We start from the raw sequence: 10,838 nt of genomic DNA on the forward strand, positions 1-10,838 counted from the left end.
AGAGTTTGGCTCACGTAAGAAATCAAATGTTTTTTTATTATTTATAAGGTATATTTTCTATAATAATCTTCTGTGGTAAAATCTTCATTAGTTTTTCCCTTTTCTATAGAATTAAGCCAAACTGCTAATCCTGGTCCTTAATAATATGATTATAACTTCCCCTTCTGATATCCATTTTTCTAAGTATGTCTCATGTTCATGACCAACTTCTGGCTCATAGGATTAGGAGCAATTTGACAGTGTGGTGTGTATTTTATTCCTCTAAGTACTGGGATATTGTGTACACATAATAAATGTTTGGAAGACGTGAACATGAATGCCATTTGCTCTCTTAACTCCACGCATTTGTTGTGTTTTTATCCAGCAGTACACCTCCTGTTTATTTTCTACCTGTTGATATCATTCTTTTCCTTTTCATGTCTGTCAGGAAACTTTTTTTTTTTTTTAATCTTCTCAGTGAAATTCCATACTACATTCTGGGGATCATTTTTTTTTTTTTATGGCCCTAATCATAGTTAGGGCCAAAGTTAGTTGAACTTCTCTTCCTACTCCTTCAGGACTAGGTTGTGTCTTGTTAGCTATTGAAGTCACTGTCAATACCTTTGATACCAAGATTTTGTGATTATCTGTGTCTCCTGTAATAGTTTTTCCATAAATGTTTGCTATCCCTAAAGTGGAATAAATATGTCTTCCCCTATTTGCTCATTATATTTACTACAGATTCTTTATACAGTTATTTAGAGTGAACTGCCTTGTATCTATCTTTGCCGCTTGAACCTTTGAGGAATAGTGATTGAGTCACTTATATTTGTATTTGTATTCTTCTGTTCCCTGTCCTAGATCTAGGTAAATTTTTACTTAATCAGTTGAATGATTTATCAACTAGAAAGTGATCTAATATATTTTCAGATGAAATGATTCAGGAATGGTATGAAGTTTCAGTTGAGCATTCTCTGGAGAAACCACCTCTTTAGATGAAGGAAAAGTGTTGGAGATTTCCGAAAAAGAATATCTATAGCTCTGTAGAAATTTATTTATTCTTTCTATGCTTTTTGAAAATATGTCCTACTAGACTGTGATCTCTTAGAGGGTAGGATTGTATTTGCATCTCTTCTTTGTAGCTTTGGTTGTAATTTTATGTATACATATATGTAAATATAAAATTACATTTTATATGAATTGTATATGTAATTATTTGGTTATGACTAAGTGTACTGGTATTTTATATCAAAAAGTAATTTCTAAGCTTTATAATATTTTAACATGGTGTTATATGGGGTGACTTCAAAAATACTTTTGCCTGTGAAGCATTTACACTTTTTTTTTCTGGACACATACTTTGGGTGTTATAGAACCAATTGAAAGAGTGAAGGTGCTGGTAATACTGGTGGCACTCTACAGAGAAGTAGAGACCAATACACATGTGATCAAATGTATAAATCAAGTTATCTTTGAAAGTTTTTACAGTATAGTGAAACTAAAAAAGAAGCAAAAAGAACCCACATCCCTATATTTTGGTATCATTTTTTACATTTTTGTTAAAACTAAAATGGTGAGTGATGACGGTCACAAATATATCAGTATTCTGTTTTTCAGGCTTTGTAAAAACAAAACAAAACAAAATACCACAAGCCATTAATTAAAAGTACACAAGCTCTTCATTCTTCAATTGTTTTAAAACAGCCCATTCCTGTGTAGGATATTAGAAGCTGGGACCATGAGTTAAATGGATGTAAATTTGAAAACTGGCCTACCATTTATACTTGTGATCTTTGGAAAGTCATATAAATTCTCATAGCCTCAGTTTCCTCATCTTCACAAAGGAGACAATGATATCTGCCTTTAGAGGGATGCTATGATTATTAAACGAGATTCAGTACAAGGTGTATCTGATGCAATAATAGCATCAGAATTATTCTGTGTTCTACAATCAGCATCTGTCATTGTGATTTTTATACTATATAACTGGGATAATTATTCCCATTTATATTCATAATTAGGAGTGCCTATATTCAGAAATAGGGGAAATATATGATATTCTCTTATTTAATATTCTTAAGAATCATGTTATATCATGATGTGCATGTTTCAGTCAGTGCTTATAGCAAGAGAGCTCTTCTGTGGGTTGTGATTTAGTTTATATTTCTATTCTTTAAGCTAATCATAATATTTACTAAAATATTTTGTCCTTTTTTGCTTTATTAGAGCTGGTAGGTCCTGAAAGAGTGAGAGGAGAATTCCTCTATGTCAAATGCACACTTGTGGGATTTTATAAACGTTGAAGTATACACTAACTTTTATTTACTAAGGCCCTAATTAAAAGTGATTTTTTTTTTCAGGAAACGAAAACATTTTAGCATTAGGAGAAGAAGGTCAAAATACACACATTTCGTGAAACTTGTTCTTTCTTTTGCAGGAATCTGTTAGCATTGGGTTTATAGATCTAACCTATCCAATCAAGGGGACCAAATTTAATTTCTGAAATAAAGAGAAATAAGAGCTTCTAATCATATGGTAGATTTCGGAATCAGATGCCTTATCCATTAGGCAACGTGGCTGGCTGATGCATATGGCAGATTTAGAAACTATTTGTTTATCTTTCTCTTTGGTGTGGCAAAAAAAACACCAGGTTTTAGACACATCTTAAGATCACTCATTCGGTTTGAAAGTATTTTGGAAAATGTTGTTTACCTTGGTTTGCCTTTGTCTTCTTGTGATTTGGTACATTTGCAATCTTAGAAAGTTGTAGAATTTATGGAAGATGTTGTTGCTGGTTGGCAACTGGTAGTGCCAGCATCTGGGGCCGGGGTAGTGCCAGCCGCTGCAGCACTGGTGGTGGCCTCAGGTCGCAGGGTGCGGGAAGCCATGGTGCTGGACATAAGGCCTGTAGTTTTGCTGATAGAGGCAGCGGAAACTGTGGTAGTTACAGATGGAGGAGCAGTAGAAGTGACTAGTGGAGCTTGAGAACTGGGGCTGACAACATTCTCAGGTGGTGGAGTAGGTCTGGGTGATGGACCATGTGGGCGGTGGGGGGAGGAGGTGGTGGGGGTAGAGGCGTCTGTGGGTTCCATGACGACCATGGTGACCACGTGGATCTGCAGAAGCTTGTCCAAATTTTGCAAAATGCTCTCTTGACTCATAAGGACGTATATGTTTAAATGGTTTAAAATGCTTTTCAGAACTTTCACTAGACTTAAGAGAATACAAAACAATTATTTTTGTGCAGATGAAATGCATAAACTAGCTTGTAATCAGGTTTTAATACGTACCTATGTTATTATTTAAATTTGTGTAAATATTCTGACTTCATTTCAAAAGTTATTTGATGGCTGTGCCCACCAAGTAGAGAGAATTATGACCCTTGGTGGAATATAAAGTAAACTGTATTACTGCTATTCTCAAAGCCTAATAGTTTAATTACAAATTTTCCCAAAATGTGTTCCACAATAGGTACTGCATTGAAAAGATTTTGGTAGTCAAATCTTTTTCAAATCTATAGAAAAGATCTGGGTAAAGTAAAACACATTTCTTTACTACAAGGCTTACTGGAATTGTTAATATAATATGCCAATGACTATTTAGCATATCCAAAGAGATATGCAATATTTCCCAAACTTACTTCACCATAGATATGTTGTGTGTGAGTGTTATGTAGCATTTCTTCATTCTAGTGTTTTCGTGTTTCATGGAGAACCTTTTGGGACATACTGTTCTAATTTCCATCCTGGAAAAGAGCACAATGTATTCTACTGCTCTGAATAACAAGAATAAAAGGAGATTATAGGAGCTTTGCATTGCTCCTTTTGTAGACCCCTAATATGAGATGGATGGAGCATTCTATGAATCTGCATGTTTGGCATTGGCACAGAATCACAGATAGTAAAAGCTAGACGTGTCTTAGATCAGTCAGTGTACATCTACCCAGTGAAAACCTCATGGCAGCAATGCCATGGGCAATTTTTATGAGCTTTAGTTACATGGACTTTTAACATGATATTCCCTTAGGATTTCAGTTTAGGCTCTTGTCTCTTATTTGGTCTTCACTGGCAGAAGTTAATCCTTGGGATTCTAAATATGAAACTCCTCCTGACTCGTCACGAAGCATTAGTTCTCAAAGTGAATAAACCCTGAGAAATAGTCAAATACCTGACTTTAAGGTGAAGGAGAAATAAGTTGCCAAAATTGTCACAAACTTTCAAGGTACGCTTGAAAAAATTATTTTTTTCTAAATATCAGCACAATTTAGGTCACTAAACCTAGGTAATGTCTATTCCATAGCATTAGAAGAAGGATAACCTTTTTGTTTTAAAAGGATTCACTTAGAGTTCTTGTCTTAGAATGTGGAAAAGAGAGAGCAGGGGGATGTATCCCGATAATGTGAGAAATATTTTCAGATAGCATATCCTATCGTGCAGCCCACCTCCATTCTGACCTGGAGTGGGGACTGTGAGAATTAGAAATGGCAGAGAGTGAAAGGGATTTGTCATTTTGAGAAGTCTTTCCTTATGATTATGAATTTTCTTTCCTTTTCCATTGAAAACCATTGATCTTGAGAAAAGAACCTAGTTTTTGCTTTTTTGTGGGATCATAGGAAATGTTCCATATTAAAAAGGCATCGATATTGATAAGGAGAAAGACATTTACAATGAACAAACAAACGTAGATAGTTTTTGGTACTGAAGGCTGGGTAAACTTTGTTTTTCATGTGCTAAGCAGTCCTACTACCATTGTAGATGAATATGTATCTAAAAGAGAAGCAACTGGAGGCTAGATTTTTCTGCTCACAGAACTATTCCCATTGGGTTCCTAAATTTGGTAATTGGGTGACTCTGGCCCTCTCTCTTAACATTTTCTTTGGTTGGGAATAAAAGAAAATATACATACCTTATCACCTCCTCAGATATAACTAACTTTTGATTATGAGTGAAAATGTAAAATGATAACCAGAAATATAAATAAAACTTACTTCTTTGTGGGGTTTTTGCTTTTGTGCACCAGCTGACTAAAATGAGATAGAGATTGAAATACAGTAAAAAAAAAAAAAAAATGAGACCCAGAGCATATATGGCATTTTAAGAATACTAATTATAAATTCTTTATGAGGGTGAAATGTGGTTGAGTTAGGGTGACTAGAATGGGATACAATTTTAGAATTTTGGGTGCCATCATTAAACGTGAGGGACCTTCTAACAGTTTAGAGTAGATGGTTTATGAGCTAAAGGGATGATCAGTTTTTCTGGAGGTCTTTAAGCAAAAGAATTCCTCTTCTTTCACATTTCTCATGATTGTGTTGCCAACCAGTCTTCAATTTCCAGGTAGTGCTAGCTTTGGCTCCCTTTATCAAAATAACTATCATTCACTCAGGTGCTAAACCTGGAGACCATTATGGAACCAATGTCTTTATGACTTTGATGTAAGGAAAAACCAGTCTGTCTTTTGTGGGAGAGAGAAATTGGTGACCCAAATAACTCTGGAATAGGGTTATTTCAGAGAAATAGGTTATTTCTCGCTGAATGAAAAATCCTCTTTGCTGCATTTTAGCATGGGACAAGAGGGGAAGAGGTGGTTCCCATAGTTAAGAGGGCCCATAAGAAGTTGGTTGTTTATGAAGTGATACTGGATTTGTTTGCTGCAATAAGCCTTAGACAAGGTCCCCTTCACCTTTTAGATAATGTAACTTAGATGCAGGCATTAGGTAAAGAGATCTAAACATGTAAGAGGATACCAAGTACATGCTCTTGATGGGAAGTTATATATCATGTCTAGAATTTCTTAATTTATTTGATTCATGTGAAATCCTTTATATGGTTGCAGATTTATATTATAGTGTTCCTTATAATCAGCTCTCTTCTTCACACATCTTTCTTTCTTTTTGAGGAGGCTACAAAGACTAAATGTTATCCAGGAATGATACTACAGAGGCAGAATCATAGTACACAATTTAAAATTATGACACTACAATGTCCTACATACACATGTTGGGAATTCTAAAGACTACCAATATGTGGAAAATTATAAAAGTACTGATTGCATTCCAAGGTCAAACAAAGATCACAGAGAAAATTAAATTAAGGTTTTAGGCAAAAATAAAATTAAAACAAGGTATGTGTAGTATACAGCTATGTTAACATAAAACAATGAAATGAATGTACACTTTATGATTAAGAGCTGAGTAAGAAAATAAATATATCTAAAGATATTTGGTATTTACTGAGAAGCAAGCAGTGAAAGTCAAGATGACAGCAATCAAAATCAGAACCTTCAAATGTAAAATAGATAGCTAATGGGAAGCAGCCGCATAGCACAGGGAGATCAGCTCAGTGCTTTGTGAGCACCTAGAGGGGTGGGATAGGGAGGGTGGGAGGGAGATGCAAGAGGGAGGAGATATGGGGATATATGTATATGTATAGCTGATTCACTTTGTTATAAAGCAGAAACTAACACACCATTGTAAAGCAATTATACTCCAATAAAGATATTAAAAAAAAAAATCAGAGCCTTCATCTTGTCTTAGGGTCTTCTAGAAGTAGGCAGCAAGAGATACTTCATTGGTGGGGGGAAAATAAAATAAATACTGATTTGTTTTTGTTAAATTTTAACCAAAGGAAAAACGTTTATGTACATTATGCTATATCCATGGCATATATTGTATCTATGGCATAATAAGCACTTATCAAATTTATAAGAAAAATATCAAGCTCAACAGATATATGCAAAGATTAAGAATAATGAATTCCAATAACATATGAGCAGTAGATAAAAATGTAGACAAAAGTCCTTGTTTCATTGTCAAGGAAACATGTAGAACTTTCTTTTGGCCTACTATTTTACAATTACTAGGCAATTTTTTAAGATGGTAAAACCAAAATATGGTCAAGATTGTGGTGAGGTTGATATCCTTGCATGCAGCATTCTATTACTTGAGATAATTTTTTTGAAAAGCAGGATGGCAATATGCAAAAGAAACATGAAAATATTCATACCTTTAACTTAAAGAATCTGTTTTGAGGATTACTCTTGATAAATTAACCAACAGAAAAAAATTTAAAAATTCATTCCAGTGTTACTTATAATTTAAAAAATATGGATACTGATATCAAAGACTTTGTAGAAATTTGACAAATGCTTATGTTATAATGATAAGTGAAAAATTTAAATATGATACTGTATGTAAATTATCCAAGTAGATGAGAACTGGAAAATATAAGCAAGAATTAAAATAAGGGTGGTATGATGGTTTAATTTATAAGTGGATATTCTGTTATTAAAAACTTATGGTGTTTTGTTGATTTTATAATTTAAACACAAAAAAGAAATTAAGAAATTGCTATTAAAACGGTCTTCTGGCTCTGATTTTGACCTTACAAATTTAAGACACTAGACAGAAAAATTTGAACATTAACTTACAACTTAAAAATGTGTATAGTTAGAAATATGGAATATTTATATTAATCTTGTCATCATATTATTTTACTATCTGCAAATGACTTAAAACTTTCACATTTCTGTTAAACTTTTAATTTTCTTTTGATATGATCATGATTGCTAGGTTCTCTCATCCAAAGGAAATAAAAACAAACAAACATATGAAAACCTAAATCTCTCCAATTGCAGTTCTTTGAGGGCTATTATAAAATTATCCCTCTTTTCATAATTTTGCATTCATATATCATACTTCAGTAATGAATCAATTTTGGGGGGGTCACTATTCACTTAACTAATTCCTCTCCCAAAGAAAAGTAGCAGTGTAGAGAAATTAATGGCTAATTACTTATGACTACAAAATCTCAACTTCAAGCGTGACTGCTTTTCTTTAAGTTACAACATTAAAAACATGATAACCACAACATCACTGATGGAGAATTATTATCTTTTAACTATGACTTTATTCATTAGGGCATCTCCTTGTGATTTTTAAGGGAAAGACAAGTAGATCAATAATCATAAGAGTTGAACTTCAGTTGTCAAACTGTGGTCACATTCTTTAAACTATCTGAGGCCCATTTTTCTAATTTTAGAGTGATTAATTTATTTGATGAAATTATCACATACCAATACTCCAAGATAGAAAACCAAATAAATAAGTGTATCTTTATCATGTAAAACAGTCACAGTCTCAAGCAAAATATAAGACACATTTAGATATTTATATGTCCTTCCCTTTGTAATAAAAGAAATAAACAGAATGGAAACATTCAATTAATTAAAAAATCAGGCCTATTGATTTCTTGTGTAATTTAGTAAAATATATAGATGTTTCTGTCACTGAAAACATTTTCATTTTTATAGGTGCAAAACTAAAATACTGATTCATGTCTAAAAAGGGCCACTTTAAAGCTATTTGGGATTCCAGAGGAAAGCTTTGTTTATTATTATCAGGTTTACTGAAATTATTAGCATTTTACTAATAAAAGTGGATAGAACTTATAGGTTGATGAATTTATTAAAGCATTTCCATTTTTTGTATTTATATTTCCTTTCAAATGCATTATCCATTTGAACTCTTTGGAAAAAAGAGTTTGCAATTCCATAATAATTACACTAATTAGAAACTGCATATAATCAAAGTCTAAAGAAAATTTGTTTAAGTTTTTGAAATTTAAAAAATGATACTGTAATGAAGGGTCTTCTCTCTGGTTGTCCAGAAATGCAGCCTTGCCTTAACTTCTGAAGTCTGGAAGCTCAGAGAAAGAGTAGAGGTGATTCATGTCTTATAAAGGATTTTTTTCCTTTCCTTTATCCTTTCTGTTTTATGCCTATTACTAAGCAAGATATTATTATTATTATTTTAGCATTTGCTTCTGGGCTAATCCAAACTATTTCCTGAAGCAAAAAGAGAGTGTTATAATCTTCAAGGGTTGACATTTGTCCTTTTTAATTTTCCTGAGAAAACATCATGGTTAATTATCTATGCATCAGAAAAAGTGAAGGCTTACTCTTTACAATTTAAAAATAATATTTTGAGTCAATTTCTTTCCTTTATTTCCAATGTTTTCTTAAAGAACAGGATATTTTACTAAGAAGGCAATAATTACTGAAACTTGACTGCAAACCCTAGGTCTAATGAACATTTTCATAATTAAGATTGCTATTTGCAATATTTGCCTTGCTACTAATGTTGTGGACTCTGAGCTGGAAGAAAGTATTAGAAGATGGTAGCTTTTTATTTTTTAACATCTTTATTGGAGTATAATTGCTTTACAATGTTATGTTAGTTTCTGCTGTATAACAAAGTGAATCAGCTATATGTATACATATATCACCATATCCCCTCCTTCTTGTGTCTCCCTCCCACCCTCCCCATCCCACCCCTCTAGGTGGTCACAAAACACTGAGCTGACCTCCCTGTGCTATGCGGCTGCTTCCCACTAGCTTTCTATTTTACATTTGGTAGTGTATATATGTTAATGCTACTCCCTCACTTTGTCCCAGTTTACCCTTCCCACTCCCCATGTCCTCAAGTCCATTCTCTACATCTATGTCTTTATTCCTGTCCTGCCCCTAGGTTCTTCAGCACCACTTTTTTTTTTTTTTTTTTAGGTTCCATATATATGTGTTAGCATATGGTGTTAGTTTTTCTCTTTCTGACTTACTTCACTCTGTATGACAGACTCTAGGTCCATCCACCTCACTACAAATAACTCAATTTTATTTCTTTTTATGGCTGAGTAATATTCCATTGTATATATGTGCCATATCTTCTTTATCCATTCATCTGTTGATGGACACTTGGGTTGCTTCAGTGTCCTGGCTATTGTAAATAGAGATGCAATGAACATTGTGGTACATGACTCTTTTTGAATTATGGTTTTCTCAGGGTATATGCCCAGTAGTGGGATTGCTGGGTCATACAGTAGTTCTATTTTTAGTTTTTTAAGGAACCTACATACTATTCTCCATAGTGGCTGTGTCAATTTACATTCCCACCAACAGTGTAAGAGGGTTCCCTTTTCTCCACACCCTCTCCAGCATTTATTGTTTGTAGATTTTTGATGATGGCCATTCTAACCGGTGTGAGGTGATTGCTCATTGTAGTATTTTTAAATTAATTAATTTCTTTCTTTGTTTTTATTTTCTTTGGCTGTGTTGGATCTTCGTTGCTGTGTGCAGGCTTTCTCTAGTTGTGGTGAGCATGGGCCACTCTTTGTTGCGATGTGTGGGCTCCTCATTGTTGTGGCTTCTCTTGTTGCGGAGCACAGGCTCTAGGCACGCAGGCTTCAGTAGCTGTGGCACGTGTGGCCTCAGTAGTTGTGGCTCGCAGGCTCTAGAGCACAGGCTCAGTAGTTGTGGCACATGGGCTTAGTTGCTCCGCGGCATTGGTATCTTCCCGGGCCAGGACTCAAACCCATGTCCCTTGCATTGGCAGGTAGATTCTTAACCACTGTGCCACCAGGGAAGCCCTCATTGCAGTTTTGATTTGCATTTCTCTAATGATTAGTGATGTTGAACATCCTTTTATGTGTTTATTGGCAATCTGTATATTTTCTTTGGACAAATGTCTATTTAGATCTTCTGCTCATTTTTGGATTGGGTTGTGTGTTCTTTTGATATTGAGCTGCACGAGCTGCTTGTATATTTTGGAGATTAATCCTTTGTCACTTACTTCATCTGCAAATATTTTCTCCCATTCTGAGGGTTGTCTTTTCATCTTGTTTATGGTTTCCTTTGCTGTGCAAAAGCTTTCAACTTTTATTAGGTCCCATTTGTTTATTTTTGTTTTTATTTCCATTTCCCTCGGAGGTGGGTCAAAAAAGATCTTGCTGTGATTTATGTGGAAATGTGTTCTGCCTGTGTTTTCCTCTAAGAGTTTTATATTGTCTGGCCTTACATTTAGGTCT

Source organism: Balaenoptera borealis (assembly GCF_965194805.1).
Source record: "Balaenoptera borealis genome assembly, chromosome: 4".
Classification (NCBI taxonomy): domain Eukaryota; kingdom Metazoa; phylum Chordata; class Mammalia; order Artiodactyla; family Balaenopteridae; genus Balaenoptera; species Balaenoptera borealis.